Raw genomic sequence first — 19,697 nt, forward strand, 5'->3', positions numbered from 1 at the left:
GTTGCGCACAAAAAAAAAATCTAACGTGAATTGAAATTAAAATTAATACTTTAACAATTCTGTTTTTCAGTGTTAGTCAGTGAGTGACTGGCTGCTCCCGTATGGGATTAGAACGATGCCACCTTATCCCATAGTCCAGCCAATAATGCGATTCACATTCACGTAGCCAATCAACGTCGTTGACAGGCTATGACAGCGTCCTTATGTGCCGACACTGGAGTTTTAGCTAGCAAAGCGGCGTGGCTGATGTGGAGTGAAGCCACGTTAATGACAACGTGGACAACCATTGGAGATGTGAGCAGGACAGACGGAACAATTGACGGAAAAAGTGTGGACTTTATATCAGTTTTTAAATTGTGTTGATAGGCCACGTAAAACCAGAGTTATGATAAAAATACATGCAATGTTTGGTTTTCTTCCTGAATACTATCGTTGTTTATATTTACTGCGGGAAGAAACGGTAAAAACTGCGTTTTATAAGAAAAAAGGCTCGAAAGCGCTCTCCACCTGTGAGCAAAAACAAACCCCCACCCCCCTCTCTCTTTCCTATTCGTCCAAAAAAAGTACCATGTCGACCAATCAAAAAATGCTATGGCAACGTGGCATCTAGTTGTTAAGAAACGGGGGGAAGTTTTAGGAGTGCCGGCGTATTTTGAGATGTGAGAGATTTGAGACGTTTAGCGCAAATCTTGTGTAGTTAGTGTGTAGTGTAGTCAATAGTTTTGTTGTGTGTGTCAGAACAATGAGGCGACTGCTGAATGTTACAGGTGTTACAGGAGTGATACATCTCCTGTTGTCAGGCCTGCAGGTATCAGGCTGTTGTTCTCCTTTATCTCATAGTGGACAGAAATTATTTTTTGGAGTGGCAAAAATAATTTGTGTGGCATCAAATTTAATGCAGAACAGCTGATTGTTCTGTAAATAGTTTGAAATGTTTATTTAAAAACGCCTTGGCTGCATTTAAAAAAAAATTGCTGCAAAAAACTTTGTTGTTTGCCAAACTGAGTTACTTTTTTGAGGAGTAACTATATGATTAATTGCCCAGCATTGGTCATTATATACTGTATTTTGCAGACAGAGAGTTACAGGACTCTCTCCCAGACCACAGACTCATAATACAAGTCAGAGCTTTATTTAAAAAAAAAAAAAAGAAAGAAAGAAAAGAAAGTTGTGTTTTCGAAATTGGAGTTCAAGTTATTTTTACTTCCAATAGTGTTAACATACTACACAGGCCAATGGCTAGATTTTTTTTTTACATTTTCATTGTAAGTGGGCTAAAGCAGTTTAAAAGTAGTCTAACATAAATGTAATTGCTGTAACTTGATTATTTTAATAAACCATGTAACTTGGATGGATTAGATGCTGGCGTGACCACAGTGCACACGTCTGATGTTGCTCACAGTGGTCCAAGGGATCGCTCAGGGAGTTTGTGTGTTCGCTCAGACACATGAAAAATTAGAGGGAACATTGCACTATAGATCAACTTACCTCAGAATGTATAAAGCACATAAACAATTACAGCAATATGATGCAACAAACACAGCAGTACTACTAATCCAAAATACTCAAAGGTCCATAGAACTGAAACAAACATTTATTTTTAGGTCCATTCTGCTGCTGATACACACTTTAGGTTTCTGAACATTAAACTTGTTGCTGCCTTTCATAGTGTGTAACTTGAAGGCTCTGAGTACTTTCTCACACACTGAAAACACTGGAATGATCAAATTATTTGAACATTACCTAATAAGACTGATTCAGGACAGACAATTAGTTCTTTTAAACTTTTCTAGCAGTCCTTCACAAACAGGGAACAGTCTGTCTATTCTCTCCATCTGTCAGCTGCTGCTGGCTCTTCCTCCTCCTCTTCCTCACACACTGCTGAGTTTGTCCTGGTGGATCATCAGGGGTGCAAAGCCTCACAGATGATGTGCAGCAGTGGGTCCCTCAGTCTGTCCTCACTCTGGACACTTGCAGTTGTCACACATGGAAATCAAATGTGTGATAAGCTGCAGGATTCAAACACAAGTGTAACTTATAAATACATGTTCATACTTTTATTCCACAATCAGAGAGAAGGAAAAAGAGAGAGAGTGCAGGACAGACAGGTGACAGTCTCAGGTGTATACACTGCTACAAAACAGCAAAAGAGAAGGAGGATTTAGTGTTTGTGTTATTACGAGTGCTAAACAAGAGGAGTTCCCAGATGGTACAGTGGACACATGTGTGACTCCTGTGATTAAAGCATCTTTCTTTCAGCTTAACGAGTGAACCGTCAGCTCGTTCAAACACACATTAAAGTCCGTTTGGCTCGACACCACCGAACAGAGGCAGCAATATAACATAGCTAACATTAACAGTGCAGTGAATCCTGCTTGTGCCGTGATATTCAGGACTGCAAACCGAGCAGCATCACTGACTTTCAGCTTGTTGTGTTTGTGAATATATGACTGACTTTAATTATCTATAAAATCATCACATTCTCTGTAGGATTAAGGTCAACTATTGAACGGCGTATATTTTAAAGTAAAGGCTTTAAAACCAAGTAAACGCTGAAAGTACAAACATCACTAATGTCGCATAACTTTGCCGACATGTGGCCAACAGTAATGTTTTAATGTTCTTTGTTATTAAACATTTGCACATAAATAAGTGACATAATATTCAGTACTTACTTTTTTTTTTCTTTTTTTTTGCCTGTCCCGTTTGGCTCTTTTGCCATCAGAATTATTGTCTAAAGGCGAAGAAAGATGCCCAACTCCTCCTCCTAGCCCCCCCGCTCCAGCAGGCCGCAGAGACCGGGGGTGTGAGAAGACTCCAAACCTCCCTCCACTCGCTCATATGTAGTGTTGATGTATGTGTGTTCTAAGGTGCAATTAAAACCCAGGAGTGACATTATATTCAGTACTTACTTTTACAAGTTTACTCTTTGGCCGCTCCGCTTCTGCCGTCTGCCGTATTTTGCGGCAAAATTATCCACACCCACCGCCGCGCTATGAATTGTGGGATATATGGGAGCACGAAGCGTGCACCAGACCATGCTTGATATTTGGGGAAATCGACGGTGCATTTGGAGTACGCATTTGGAGTACACTTCGAATTGGGACAGCCGTCGTCGCGTCGCTGGGACATAATAGGTCTCAAAATGCGTACTCAAAGCGTGCGGTCGCTGAATTGGGACACAGCCTATGTCTCATGTTAGTGTATTCTGCTTTGCTTCCTTGTCTTGTCAGCTCTGATTTCTCCCAGCTGTTTTCCCCTCCTGTCACCCATTTCCTGATTGCTCCTGTGAGTATATAAGCCCTGTATTTTCTCCTACTTGTTGCTGGTTCGTCTGTGTTGTCTCCCTGCGTTTCTTCCCTGCGTTTCTTCCTGAAGTCCCCCCCAGCCCCCGTGTCCCCCTATGTATTCTGGTTTCAGTTCGGTTTCATTAGTTTTTCCAGTTTAGAGTTTCCTGAGTTTCTGTGAATGCCATCTCCATTCCTGTTGAATCCTGCACTCCCTGTGAATAAAGCTCGTTCTCATCACAACCTCTGTCTGCATTTGGGTCCTTAGCTCACCACCACACGGCTTGCCTTGTCAGCCGTGACAATAATCCACTCTTGAGATGCTTTCCCAGTTGTCTTAATGCCCACTCACATCCTGGGCCATTTGGCCTCACTAAATCACATGATAGGGTGGGGCTAGGTTTCACAATGGGTTCACCCAAAACCTTGGCTGATTGTGACCCACACCGATTTTCACACCTTGGCTCATGTGATTAGGTAAAGGATCAATAGGGGGTCCTTGACCCTCATAGAGCTTAAAATCTGGAACTCTCCACCAATTGCTATTAGAACTGAAGAAGCTTCTTGAGAGGTGAAACGTCTTCAAGGAAACTTAAAGAAGTCCAGATGCTTTTCTTTCCAAGCTCCTTAGACTACAATGACCTGGATGACTGAGAACCTTCACAGACATCTTACCCATCACACTTACCTTGATAATGGTGCTGTTGGCTGTTAAATTGAAGGTTACTGTGGAGCCCATGGAAAGTCCAAAAATTCCAACTCTGTCTGGTATCACTTGAGGATGGTCCTTAATAATATTAAACACTGTCTAACAGGAGATTGATATTGAGAATTAATTAGATTAAATAATGAAACCCTGTTTTAATATGTTAGATATTACGGTATTGAAGAAAAAAATAAATTGTGCTATCCACTCACAGTGAAGATTGAAAGACGTTTTTCTTTTTTTTCCTTCTTTTTTTTTTTAAATTTTATATTATTTCACCCAGAGTTTAATTACTATAATGTAAAACTGGAAATATAAGTAACAAACATAAGAAAAAGTATTTATTTTCTCTAAAAACAATAAACACAGTAGTATGTAAATCACACAAACCTCAAAGTACTTTAACTCTACATCTGCTGACGGGTGTTCAGAACTGAGGTAATCCAGTGTGAAAGAAACATAACCATGAGATGCCAACAAGGCAGAACGATACTCCACTAGCCCTCCACCGCCTCCCCACAAGTCCAGCAGTGCGGGGAAGGGGCCAGGACCTGAAGGGACAACACAGAATCAAAAACAGTATTACAGTTTTTTCTACTATGTCAGAAAAGATTATATTTCTCATGTAGTAATTTCAAGCAGAGAAGTTTCACCCATCTATCTGTTTATGAGGGGCAGCCAATCAGAAGAAAGTTGCCTCAAAGTGGGAGAAGCTAAAACAGCTTGTTTCTGGTAACTGATGAACTAAGAGGCTCCACCGGGGCCCGGTATCAGGACCATTATCTTAAAATGTTAGTCATGTAAAGCTACTCTAGTAATATAAATATGGAGCTGGAAACAAGTATACTAAGACTTCTCCTTCGCTTCTTGTGTTTATATGACATGAGGCTAAAACATATCAGTTCATCATTTTGCTTGGACTCCACTCCTATGCCTGGACATCTTCACTTTTGATACTCGGCTGAGAAGTGTCAGTATCATCATTGTTTGTTTTTTTTTGTACTGATTCAAAAAAAAAAAGTCTTCATCTTAACTTTTATTCTAAAGCGGACGTGTCAGTGTATTTGTTACTATATACAAATAACTACCAAGCTTCTATTTTAAATGTCTGAACTGTCAAACTTTTAGAAAAATTTGGCATGAAATACTATAATTATTATGAATTTGTAGCTACACTGACGTTTTGTTTGGGTGGTTGAGTTGGCAAATATAATAATTAAATATAATCAAAAAAAAAAAGAAAAAAGAAAAAAAAAGAAAGAAGTAAATGTGTTATTTTAGGTGTACCTGGGGGTATAAACAGGGTTCCTTGCACTCCTTCCTCATTAAAATCAATTCTTTGGAGGCCAGGAGCCATGTACCATCTCTCTGTGAGTGCTGATGCCAGAGGGGTTCAAGGCAATGTTATTAGAAGACGTAGCATACATTTTAATTGCTATCCAGATGATACTCAGTTATATCTATCTAGAAGCAGATGACACTAATCAGTTGGTTAAACTACAAGCATGGCGTTAAAGACCTGTAGCTTTAAAAATAAAATGAGAAAACTGAAATTCTATTTCTAACTTCGCTCAGTGTTTCACTATGGGAATCGCTTTGGCATGACCAACTATGGAAGTACTTCGAAAGAACAGCAATCGTGTCAGGCAACCTGTTCCAGCGGTAGAAATGAGTTGCTTTTGGTCAAGCCCTTTTAAAAGCACGCTTCCGACCAAGGACTGCTCTAAGCTTGGGATCCAAGGGATGGGTGAACTGGGGCTAACCGAACCCTCAGCTGTGGAGCCTTCAGTGGCTTATCACCTTCACCCAAACCGCAGGGCAATCTCAGCTTTTCCAGCATGTCTTTGCCCAGTAAGATAGATCGCCTCACTGCATCTGTTTATCAAAGGATGTACAAATATGCTGCACAGTCAGTATGCTTGCTTAATGCAGTCACACTGCTGTCGGCATATCAGGCAGAAATTCTGGAAGACATGGGCCGTCAGCTGGACTCAAGTTCCCCAAACCCAGCCCTCTGGGAGGAAATCTGCGGGGTCAATGATCTCATCCTCCAGGGGAGCAGTCCAAGGTTGTGGGCGTGTAATGGGCCTTGCAGTCCCTGGTGAGAGAGCCTTGTGGCTAAACCTTTCAGAGTTAGATGATGCTCAGAAGGCTGAGGTCATGGACGCAGGCTGTGACCCAATAAAGCGTCTCTTTGGCCCAGCCCTGGAGAAAGTGAGAGAGACAAGCACCCACAGAAAGTAAGACGGAGAAGTATTCAATCTCTGCTTACCCAGAAAGCCTAACACACAACCCCGGCAGGCGCCAAGAGCTGACTTTGGCGACAGCAGCAGCTGTGAAAGGTAGACAGGGTGGGGCCAGAATGCAGAGAGGAGCGGGAGGCCTGCAGTCTGCCCATCAAGTCAAAGTAGAAAATTAAAGACCTTGGGACAGGTATCCAAACAAGCCGTCGACCCCAGAGAGAGGAAAAAGAAAACCGTTAGCCTAGCACACCGGCAAAATTCTGTGTCACCCCTCTCGTCTCCCCCAAAGAGAAGGAAGGTGTTGGAAGGGGTAACCAAAGCACTCCAAGGTTCAGAGTCTCCGGAAGGTTTCAAGTGTGCATTCCTGCAGCCAGGCAGTTTCCCAAGGGCATAATATCCCCCAAGTTTCAAAATAAAAGCAAAGGTAAAAGAAAATCACTGTCATTTCCTCTTGCCCCCATTGGGGGGAGCTCACCCTCTTCCCGAGGGGGACAGCGCCAGCTCCTTCTGGGAGACAGGGGTGACGTCACACTATTGCGTCTTCAGGGGCCCTCTTGTTGCTAGGCGCACATCCACAGTTCATCCCTGGGTCTTGGCAACCATTTCCCATGGTTACAGACTACAGTTTGTTAAAAAAGCATTTCAGAAAGTACACGTTCAGAATGCTCACACACAAAACGCTCTGTCGCTCAGTTCACAGAGGCGATTGGTTTGTTATAATGGACCTCTCAGACGCATATTTTCACATTGCCATTTATCCTCCACACAGAAAATATCTCAGGTTCGTTTATCAGAGCGTACGAGTTTCAAGCTATCACATCAGAATAGACTCCATATCTTATCGTGTTGCACTTTCAGAGTGGAGGATTGCATCTTTCACTCACTTTCTTTTTCAGCTGGGGAAAGTCGTGTGGTTCCGAATCTGTCTCCACCTCCTCAGCCTCATTGAATTTCATTCAATTTTAATTATATAGCACCAAATCACAGTCACCTCAAGGCGCTTTATATTGTAAGGTAGACCCTACAATAATACATACATAGAAAAACCCAACAATCATATGACCCCTTACAAGCAAGCACTTTGGCGACAGGGGGATGAAAAAACACCCTTTTAACAGGAAGAAACCTCCAGCAGAACCAGGCTCAGGGAGGGGCGGCCATCTGCTGCGATGGCGACCCAACCGGGTCTCTCCCTGAGAGAAGGAAGACAGGATAAAAGAAATACTGTGGAAGAGAGCCAGAGATTAATAACAAGTATAATTCAGTGCAGAGAAGTCTATTAACACATAGTGAGTGAAAAAGGTGACTGAAAAAGAAATACTCAGTGCATCACAGGAATCCCCCAGCAGCCTATACCTATTACAGCATAACTAAGGGAGGATTCAGGGTCACCTGGTCCAGCCCTAACTATATGCTTTAGCAAAAAGGAAAGTTTTAAGCCTAATCTTAAAAGTAGAGATAGTCTCTGTCTCCTGAATCCAAACTGGAAGCTGGTTCCACAGAAGAGGGGCCTGAAAACTGAAGGCTCTGCCTCCCATTCTAGTTTTAAATACTCTAGGAACAAGTAAGCCTGCAGTGCGAGAGCAAAGTGCTCTAATAGGGTGATATGGTACTACAAGGTCATTAAGATAAGATGGGGCTTTATTATTTAAGACCTTGTATGTGAGGAGCAGGATTTTGAATTCAGTTCTGGATTTAACAGGGAGCCAATTAAGGGAAGCCAATACAGGAGAAATATGCTCTCTCTTTTTAGTCCCTGTCAGTACTCTTGCTGCAGCATTTTGGATTAACTGAAGGCTTTTCAGTGAGTTTTTAGGATATCCTGATAATAATGAATTACAGTAGTCCAGCCTGGAAGTAATAAATGAATGAACTAGTTTTTCAGCGTCACTCTGAGACAGGATATTTCTAATTTTAGAGATGTTGCGCAAATGGAAGAAAGCAGTCTTACATATTTGTTTAATATGTGCATTGAAGGACATGTCTTGGTCAAAAATGACTCCAAGGTTCCTCACAGTGTTACTGGAGGCCAAGGTAATGCCATCCAGAGTAAGAATCTGGTTAGACACCATATTTCTAAGATTTTCAGGGCCGAGTAAAATAACCTCAGTTTTATCTGAAATAAGAAGCAGAAAGTTGGCGGCCATCCAGGTCTTTATGTCTTTAAGACATTCCTGCAGTTTAACTAATTGGTGTGTGTTACCTGGCTTCATGGACAGATAGAGCTGGGTGTCATCTGCATAGCAGTGAAAATGTATGCTATGTCTTCTAATGATACTGCCTAAGGGAAGCATGTATAATGTAAACAGAATTGGTCCTAGCACAGAACCCTGTGGAACACCATAATTGACCTTAGTGTGTGAAGAGGACTCTCCATTTACATACATTACAAACCACTGCAACGCAGTACCTGCTCTAATCGCGCTAATAGAATATTATGGTTGACAGTATCGAACACTGCACTAAGGTCTAGCAGGACAAGCACAGAGATGAGTCCACTGTCAGAGGCCATAAGAAGATCATTTGTAACCTTCACTAAAGCTGTTTCTGTGCTCAATCCAGAATTGAATTCAAAATCCTCCTCCTCATATACAAGGTCTTAAATAATCAGGCCCCATCTTATCTTAATCACCTTGTAGTACCATATCACCCTATTAGAGCACTTCGCTCTCACGCCGCAGGCTTACTTGTTGTTCCTAGAGTATTTAAAAGTAGAATGGGAGGGAGAGCCTTCAGTTTTCAAGCCCCTCTTCTGTGGAACCAGCTTCCAGTTTGGATTCGGGAGACAGACACTATCTCTACTTTCAAGATTAGGCTTAAAACTTTCCTTTTTGCTAAAGCATATAGTTAGGGCTGGACCAGGTGACCCTGAATCCTCCCTTAGTTATGCTGCAATAGACGTAGGCTGCTGGGGGATTCCCATGATGCATTGAGTTTTTCCTTTCCAGTCACCTTTCTCACTCACTATGTGTTAATAGACCTCTTTGCATTGAATCATATCTGTTATTGTCACGGGTTGCTGGGGCAAGCCGTGTGTGGATTATTTAGGACCCAAGAAGTGGCAGCTCTGGTGCAAGTGAGTTTATTAACCAAATGTGGATACAACAGAGATGGCGAGGGTGAACATGAAACTAAGAAGACCTAAACTGGGAAAAACTAATAGAAACTAACCAGAAACAGAGATGCAGGGAGGCACAGGGAAATACACAGAATGACGGACAGAGAGACACAGACGAACCAGCAACGAGGACGAGGTAACACACACTATAAATACACACACCAGGAATCAAGGGATGGAAAACAGGAGGGAAACACACCTGGAAGACATCACAGCTGATGAGGCAGGGGAACGTAAACAGAACGCACTGACATCAGACAGGGACCTTCAAAGTAAAACAGGAACACATACACGCAAAGACACAGACTAAGAAACGCGAACTAAACACAGAGACCTTATTACATAAAAGGGGATACACAGGCAGGGATAACACCAACAGAGGAAACACAACTAAACCCTGGGAAACCAAAACACAACAGTCATAATACATAAAACTATCAAAAGTAAAAGTACACAACCAAAAACACTGGATCACTGACCCAATACCATGACAGTTATTAATCTCTGTCTCTCTTCCACAGCATGTCTTTATCCTGTCTTCCTTCTCTCACCCCAACCGGTCGCAGCAGTTGGCCGCCCCTCCCTGAGCCTGGTTCTGTCGGAGGTTTCTTCCTGTTAAAAGGGAGTTTTTCCTTCCCACTGTATGTATCTATTATTGTACGATCTACTGTACAATATAAAGCGCCTTGAGGCGACTGCTGTTGTGATTTGGCGCTATATAAATAAAATTGAATTGAATTGAATAACACAGATTTAAATCGGTCAGATGATTATATGGCAAAAATGCTATCTGGTGCCTCCCAGTGAAGGATTTTATTATTAAAGGCTGCTGTTTCTTTATGATGCAGACAGGATTTTTCCTAAACAAAGACCTTTGATTTATGCATCCTAGTGATGTCTGTTGTTACCGTCGGAAAGGCCTGCAAGTCAGGAAAAACCCTTTAGATATCAACAATATAAATGAAATTGATGTGATAATTTAAGCTCATAGCAACTGATCAGTGGTCTTTGATCAATGATCAATGGTCGTTGATCAATGGTCATGATAAGTTGCATATCAGTGATCAAGGAGCTGTTCATTCAGTGGGCTTGTTTCAGTCATGCAAATGTACTATTTATCAGGTTGGGGAAACCTGCAGTCAGCGGAGGATGGAGAAATCACTTTGATGAGTGATGAAATGTTTCTCCCACTGAAAACGCTATGTCCAGATGAACAGAATCAAACTTTTGGGATTTACTTAGCTGGATGATTGAGCATGCATGAAGTCATTTAGAGAGCCATGCCACGGGCTCGGCTAGATGACCACCAAATCCTTACCTGAGGCCTTCGCGGCTGCCTGGGACCGGCCGCATGCTCCACAGCAAGCCCATGGGCTCTTTTCCCGTATACGTGCCTCCAAAACTCAAATCCTCAGTAACTACAAGAAAATAAAAACCATTTTATTCCATTTGACTTTGTTTCATTTTTATTTCATATCGTTTTACATTACTAGTCCATCTGATTGTATCATAATTAACTCTTTCTAGTGTTTTCTTTTACTGTTTTTCATTTAGAGTTTTACTTACTTACTTTACTGATTAATACCACAGTAAAAAGTCTGTGAGCAGAGCTCACACTGACAATAATCAGTTACCATCTTAATTTCTTTCCCACCCTTTTTTAAATTAACAAAACAGGACAGCATTTGAACAACGTATATCTGTGCCAAGGACACAGAAGACTGACAAGAACAACACAACCTGGAAAACAATCACTGTAACAGGAGGATATCAACATAAAGAATATAAGAATGAGTGTGCTGTGTGAGTGGGTTTAACTATATTCTGCCAGTGATCAAATGGGACAAATTAAATGCTCACAGTCACAATCTTCTGATGTCCTACAATCACAGGTATACATATAAACTACCATATACTGACCTATGCATATACCTCATAGTGATGATAATTTTTTAAAAAGAAGATATATACAACTACACACACACACACACACACACACACACACACACACACACACAAAAAAAACCCTGTTCAGCTATCTTAGTGAGGACCTTCACTGACATAATGCTTTCCCTAGCCCCTTACCCTAACCCTAACCATTAAAAATGAATGCCTAACCCTAACCCTAAACCTAACCATAACCTAATTGTAACCCTGACACTAAAACCACATTTTGAGCCTCAAAAATTCCTTTAAATGCCTTCAAATTTGTGAGGACTGGGTTGTGTGTCCTCACAAGTGACTGTTGGTTCTCACAAGTATACTAGAATGCAGAATTCAGTCCTCACAAAGATAGCTAGACAGGAACACATACACACACGCACACGCACACACGCACACACACACAACTACACAAAAGAAGGAGGAGGGGTTGACCAGGCACATCTTATGGATAGTTGGACGGGTTTCAGTTGTAGACCATTCCACACTGGTACATAGACTTCTCTGGTTTTAACAGGTGCCAGTCATTTGCTTTGGAGATTAAATAACAAACTAAAATCTCAGAATTGCTTCCAAACCATATCACAGAAATAGGATCCAGAAGATGGCCTTTACCAAAAAAAAATCAAAAATAGCCCCCATATCCTGAGAAAGACCCTGTTTATTAGGTGGCCATGGGTAAATTCATTTTCAGTGTTGTATATAATGTAAACGAAGTCAGTGGTCTGATCATCTGCCCATAGTCCTGCCCTTCCACCTCCTAGGATTCACGAATAGGACTTGATCAAGGTCACCCAGTGACACTTGTTAAGAGACTAGCAGGTGATACTCACCTTGAAGAGACACAGACACACATATACATATATATCAATGTTGTGTGAAGGTACAATAAATGGATTTAAATATTCCCACAGCAATGAAAGCATCATAATTTCAACAATTATTAATACAGCTACTACTACTACTACTACTACTAATAATAATAATAATAAACTTAGTATTTTAGTAGTACTCCCTAATTATGATACATGAGCATGATATTTTGAGTAATTGAAATCAAGCAATGTAACAAGTTAGTTTATTGATTATTAAGGTCGAGATGTGGTTCAGTTTTCAGTGGTTTTTATCTAAATCAAGGCAGACAGGGAGGGAATCTTCCAGGGTGCACAAGACTGTATTTGAAGTTCTGTCACGGTGAATGTGCTGTGTGAAGGCAGGCAGGAAAGGACACAAACGCAGGACTCACAGAGGCGGTAACTTAAACAAACAAACAAAAAAAACCCCACAGCTTTATTTGCTGACAGGGGAAAAGCATACAAAACAAAACTATACTGGGAAATCTAAGTTCAGGAGGAAACAGCAGGAGAGTAACACAGCAATGAGGGATGACGCGACGCTGAACACTGGAGGATACACACCATAAATACACAGAGAAGAATATGAGGGAACGAGAAACAGGTGGGAACACAGCCGGGAGAAATAAGACCTAACGAGACAGAAGAAGCGAAACTAGAAGCATTGCCATAAGACATGGACCTTCAAAATAAAACAGAGAACAAGAAACAATTTACAAAGATGCAGACTAGACACTGAACCAAACCTGCACTAAACACGAGGGCACAAGAACAAAACCTAGGAAGTAGGAATAGAAAAGTTTAACCCTCTGGGGTCCAGGGTATAACTGGCCATTTTAACTACTTTTGATTTTCCCTCTACATTTTACCTTTAAAAACTATTTACTTTGCCTTGTTTGGTATCATTCTTTTCAGCACAACCTCACGTGTCTGAATTTACAGTTATGTTTTCATTTTGACATACTGTATTAACACAATTAATCTAAAATCAATCAATCAATCAATCAATCAATCAATCAAGGCTTTATTCGTCACATGCAGGTTGCCCTGCAGTGAAATGGGACCCCCCCGACCTTACATACACACACAGACATTACATGGGGATACAAGTCGGAGATTGGTAGCACTGGAGAAAAACATTGAAATGTACATTACAATGGGAAAGTACAAGAGGAAAAAAAGAGACCCCTTCTCATGCTGTGCTTCCATGGTAGGACAGCATGAGAACAGGAAACAAAAAAACTCCTCTGCACAAAAAGCACATAAATGTCCACAACACAACATTGGGAAGACATAACAAGCCACACGGTAGGGTGATGGGTAAGGAGTAATCTGAAGCGAACCCAGCAGCGGCCTCGCACAGCGCTATCTTATCCAGCGCGGCACGTAGACCCGCCGTGTTCCCCCACAGGAAACAAGCATCGAAGGCGTTTGGCAAGGGAGGGGGATGAGTGTGTGGTTATCAGTGTAAGTGTATGTGTTTGCGTGTCCATAGAATGGGGAGGAACAGTGTCAACACAGTCGTTATCAGGGATTGTTTTGTTCGGCTCCAGCCTTGAGCCCGCAGCTGGCGCCGGAGGGGTAGCCGCATTAAGATGGCGATTTCTTTCCAACAGCTCATGAGAAATCAGACAAAAATCATAAAATCCGAGTAGAAAAAGTTATATTCTTTACTGTAACAACCACAAACATCTTTAATGAATCATATTTCATAACTTTAAATGCAACTATAAATTGTCAATTTTAAAATCCTATGCACAAGTTTACTTTTACCCTTTTTTTTAACCATTTCAAACTATTTACAGAACAATCAGCTGTTCTGCATTCAATAAGATGCCACACAAATTATTTGTGCCACTCCAAATATTTCTGTCCACTATAAAGGAGAACATCACAGCCTGAAACCTGCAGGTCTGACAGCAGCAGGTGTATCACTCCTGTTTTCTACCTGGAGACAGCAGTCACCTTATTGTTCTGACACACAACACAAAACTATCCACAACACTACACACTAACTACACAAGACAACACATTAACTACACACTTCAAACACGCTAAACGTCACAAATCTCTCACATCTCAAAACTCGCTCTCTCTCTTTTTCTGCTCTCTCTCTCTCTCTCTCTCACTCCTAAAACTTCCGCTGTTTTTTTTTGTTTTGGTCATAAGCAGAGAGTGCTTGCTAGTGCTGTCCTTAGACAGTAAACGTGACGAAACTATTGAGGAAAAAACGCTGCGTATATCTTGTTTATCATGACTCTGGTTTTACGTGGCCTATCAACACAATTTAAAACTGGTATATATCACCTTGTTGCTTTGTCTTTAAGTGGTCATGTGATTGGCTTACCACGACTACTTTATTCTTCCTCAGTCAAACAGCAGCACTCATGCGATTGTTTTGCCCCCTTAGCTCCAGGTGTTGTGCTAGACAGTGATCGGGATTTTCGCGTCCGCGGGAGCGCGCGCAGCTGCTTAAAGCTGCACTTACGTAGTCAGCTACTTCCGTGCTACTGATATAAGATGCGGTAAGCTGAACACAGCTTCAACCGTCTGTTTGTTGAAAAATAGTAACGGACCGCGTTTCCTTGTTAGTAACTGTAACGGCGTTGTAACGATAGGAATAGTAATTAGTTAGATTACTCGTTACTGAAAAAAGTAACGCCGCTAGTAATGCCGTTACTTGTAACGCCGTTATTCCCATCACTGCATATTAATTCAGAAAGCACACTCCAAATTCAACAGTGCCTTTTTTGTATTAAAGAAAATCTAATAAAGCGGTTTTAGTGAAGTCATCTGCATCAACCAAGAAAAAGAAACTGCCAAAACCCCAAACTAAAACATCAGGTAAGAGTTTTAAAGCTTACTGAGATAAAAAAAGAGTGAGAATCTCATTAAGCATGATGAGCACGACAGGAAGTTGCTCACATAGGGAGACGAGTTCACATTCAAATAAAAAGTGTCAAACACAAACATTTTTAGCTTGTTCACCCTCCAAAGATCAGCTCTGAGACAGCATCCTAAGTCTTCTGCAGTCAGCGGTGACCCACCTGATACGACGCCTCTGTGGTCGCTGACGTAGTGCCCATACGCCTCCCAGTCGTCCTTGGCTCAGAGTGGTGGAGGGAGCAGAGGGTTACCGGACATCCTGGGGGAAGATTCTCCACCAACACTTGAAACTTCTCATCAACCAAAGCCCGACTCGGGGTGACGGAGAGGATCGGAGGAACCGCCTGTGTCATGGCTGAGAGCAGTCTGTGGAGAGAACAGGTGACAGGTGAGTAACGGTGACAGGTCGGTCCGTCAGTGACGTTCAGGTTTAAGCTGAATTAAAAGCACAGATTTAGATGCAAACAAACAGACAAAAAAGCCACTTTATTTGGGTTTTAATCACATTTTAATTTTATTTCTAGTTGTTTTGCATCAACTCACAATAAAGGTGAGTGTACACTCCTGTAGCAGTGGCTTGGTCACACTCCACATAGTCCCTCTGATAAACCTGAATCCTCTCATTCGTAGTATCTCAGTTCCTGGCAGGCAGAAATAAAAATGTCCAAACTTCAGCTGCAGCTGGTACTCAAGGTCAGCAGCCTGGCTCTGCCTCTGATGCAGTTACCCCCTTTAATAAACAGACATGAAACCACCCCTCCTTTCAGCAACTCTGATGATTTGTAATCTGGTGCTGTCTAAAAACCTCAGAGTGTCACTATCCTGGGTTTTTTTTTGACCCAGCATTTTGAGTTTTAGTGTATTTTGATATTCATGGTTTATGTTTAAGTCCATTAAGGTTTTCTAAGTTCATTTCTATTATGCCTAGGTTGCTGTTATAGTTCTTTGTTATTAGATTCCCCTTGTGTCTTCAACCCCTGTGTTAAGTCTCCCTCACCCTTCATGTGTTTCATGTCTGCATGTCTTGTGTTGTCAAGTTCTTGTTGTCATGTCTGCATCTCATTATGTTTCCTGTTTTATTTTGATGAGATCTTGTGTTTCTACGTTCAAATGTGTTTAGTTTTACTCTCCCCCTGTTCATTCATATCAGCTGTTTCCCCATGTGTTTCCACTTCCCCTGATCACCTCATGTGTGCATTTAGTCTGTGTGTTTCCAGTCATTCGTCGTCAGGTCGTCTGCCAAGTTCACGTCATGGTTCCAGTTTTTTTCCATGTAGCCATGCCTGGTCCCATGTTCAAGGTTTCTTCATTTTTCAATCTTAGATCACCCAGTTTAGGTTATTGTTTAGTTTTTGTCTTTTCCTTTTGTTTTTGTATTTATTTATTTATTTTTTGCCAGCCTTAATAAAGTGCTCGTTTGCCACACTCAAGTTTTGTTTTGTCTCTTCGTGTGTTGCTCTTGGGTCCACCTCCTCACTCCACACAGTCAGCTTCGCAGCTAGACTGTGACACAGAGGTCTCAGCCCCTCTGTGTACATGTATTCAGGATCTATTTAGGATTCACCTCATTTGCAGAAGTTTTGAATTTGTATTCATGTTTATTTTTTATTAATTTGTAGCCAAAAAAGCCACATTTTGTGGATATTTATGGGCTCAAATTGTGGTCATAAATATTTTGTACTTGTAAATCAGATGCATATTTGTGAACTGTGTTTTGTGACCTTGTAAACCAAAATATCAGAAAAATTTATGTTTGTGCATCTATAGATGAGAATTTGTGTGTGTAGAAAAAAGATTTGTATTTGTAAAAAATATTTACACGTTACGATTTTTTTTTTTGTTGTTAAGGTCTGGTTACAGATACAAAGCAAAAAACTATGTGTAAAACTCTGTGCTCAGGTTTCCTGGCTGTGTGTAGATTTCAACTTATGAGTACGAATTTTGACCTAATTTTTATTCCTTTCAGCTGATTGACCAATGTCATGTCAATCACAAATTTAACAGTCCAATCAGAGAACAGATGGGTTTGGCTGTCTGAGGGGTGATTTTTCTGTCACACTTCACAGATTGTGTTGATTGTTGCACATCAACAGCTAATTGTGTGTCTCTGTGTTAATTTTGTTTCTCTTTATGGTATGTATTTGGCACTTTACTTTTGCTGCACTCTGGTACCTTTTTGCATGAAGGCAGGAAGAGGAACAGTCTGTGACAGAAACCTGAAACCTGGCAGCCTCTCCCTTATCGAGTTCCCAGTCAGGCTCCTTCCTGGTTTCCATATATTCACCGACTGCAGTTCCATCATAAGGTCCAGCTTACTGTCTGGCTGACATGTGGTAAGGAGATGAGGAGCCAGTTTTCACAGCTCCAGCTGACCATAAATTCATTCGTAAAATGACACTTGTTCACAGCAGCAGATTTATCTCAAATTATGAACAGCTCTTTTAAAGACAACTTAGAACCTGGAGCTTTTCTGCAGAACGAATAGAATAGAATAGAATAGACCTTTATTATCTCTTATAGCAAGAGGAATATAGACATAAAGTAGTCTTATATACATAAGCAACCGAAATTTGTATGCATGAATAAAAATGTACCGTGATATGTATAAAAGTGTACAGAGATATGTACACAAGTGTGTGTGGGGATGTATGAATACTGGTGAAATATACAGTGTGCAAACAAGATGCAAATGAGTAGCAGCAATTAAAAACATATGATATGTCAATTAAACTGGTGATCAGTAAAATAACCATGTTAAACTGTGTTATAGAGTCTAACAGCTACTGGTAAGAATGACCTGTGGTAGCGCTCTTTCCTAAACTGTGGGTGTAAAAGTCTATTGCTGAATGAGCTGCTCAGTGCTCATACAGTGTCATGCAGGGGGTGGGAGGTGTTGTCCATGATGGATGTTAGCTTAGATAACATGCTCTCCTCCCCAACCTGCTCAATGGACTTCAGCAGACAGTCCAGGACAGACCTGGCCCTCTTGACCAGTTTATTAAGTTTCCCCCTGTCCCTCTCTGCCATTCCACCACTCCAGCAGACCATAGCATAAAAAATAGGAGATGCCACCACAGTGTCGTGAAACGTCCTTAGAAGAGTCCTGGATCTCAGCCGCAGCAGGTGGAGACAACTTAGACCCTTACATCAAGAACATCTCTTTAAACAATGAAGCTTTAGTACTGCCTATAGGACACAACTCTATTTGTGTCTCTTACAACACATAAAAACTGTAAAATAACTGTCCTATAAAATAGTAATTGTTTTTACTAGCATTATTAACAATTTCATGTTAATGACCCCTCCCTTTTGTGACTGAACAAGTGAGTACAGTCACTTGTTCAGTGACTGTACTCACTGTACATATGCACTGTACATATGCACTGTACATATGCACAGACCCTGCATACATATGCAGGGTCTGTGCATATGTATGATTATTATTATTGCTCTAAGAACTCAAGATTCTGATTTATCTTCTTCTTTTCATTTTACAGATGTTGCTATCTACTGTTGCTTTCCTTTGAAAAGGGAAACATAAGTTAACATTCCTGCTTTAAACAATTTTGCCAATAAATTGCGATCTTCACTTCATCCATTTTAACATTTTTAAATTCACATGAACCCCGTGTTTTATCTTCTAGTCACTGAACGTCATTTACAGCAAGTACTGAAAAGTTTCTTCTTTCTTTTTTCTCCATCAGTCTGTTTTATCCATCCTTTTTAAAGTTACTGCAGTACAGCAACTGTAATATGTGCAGTGGGCATGCATACGGGCATAGACCTCTCTCATCAGACAGTGCTCACCATCCCAACCATACTTACCTAAATGCACCACATTTTAATCCCTATACATAATCACAGGTGATATTACAGACACTAACATTAATATATTCCAGATTCACAAAGTGTTGCTTGTATACTCTTTCATTTGTTTGTGATGATGACTCCTTTAATTTAGTCTAATCATTGATTCTAATTTATTCTTGTACACATTATTTCAAGTTTCTCCTTCTTAGGTGTTGTCTTATATAGTACAATTTTCTTTTTACATGTATTATCTATTCCCCTTGTTATCCATGGCTTAATTATAGCCGATCGCTTTGTTTTCTAATAGACATTTTTTTTAATCATATAAATGTATTAATGCACATTAAAAAGATAAGATAAGATAACCTTTATTAGTCCCACACGTGGGAAATTTGTTTTGTCACAGCAGAAAGTGGACAGTGCAAAGTTATATAGCAAAAATTAGAGAACACTGGAATACAATAAGAATAATATACTGTACACAACTGTACAGAATAGAATAGAATAGAATAAAATACTATATACAATAGAATAAAATAAAATAAAATAAAATATACAATAGGATAAAAATAGAATATAAATGCTATATACAACTGAGTAAAAATACAACTTTGTCAGAAAAGAGTATTGCACTTAGTCTTATTGCACCTGTGTGGGTTTGTGTGTGTTTGATCAGCTGCAAAAGTCTTTGTTGTGGAGTCTGACAGCAGTGGGGAGGAAAGACCTGCGAAATCTCTCCGTCCCACACCGTGGGTGCCGCAGCCTGCCACTGAAGGAGCTCCTCAGTACTGTCAGAGTCTCCTGCATGGGGTGGGAGATGTTGTCCAACAGGGATGACAGCTTAGCCACCAT

General features: G+C 40.8%; 1 pseudogene; it reads right to left on the reverse strand.

Moving 5' to 3' along the window:
• Window positions 1-19,697, reverse strand: part of LOC134615942 (peroxisomal succinyl-coenzyme A thioesterase-like) — a 29,839-nt pseudogene extending 10,142 nt beyond the window's left edge.

Source organism: Pelmatolapia mariae, linkage group LG17 (genome assembly GCF_036321145.2).
Source record: "Pelmatolapia mariae isolate MD_Pm_ZW linkage group LG17, Pm_UMD_F_2, whole genome shotgun sequence".
Taxonomy (NCBI): domain Eukaryota; kingdom Metazoa; phylum Chordata; class Actinopteri; order Cichliformes; family Cichlidae; genus Pelmatolapia; species Pelmatolapia mariae.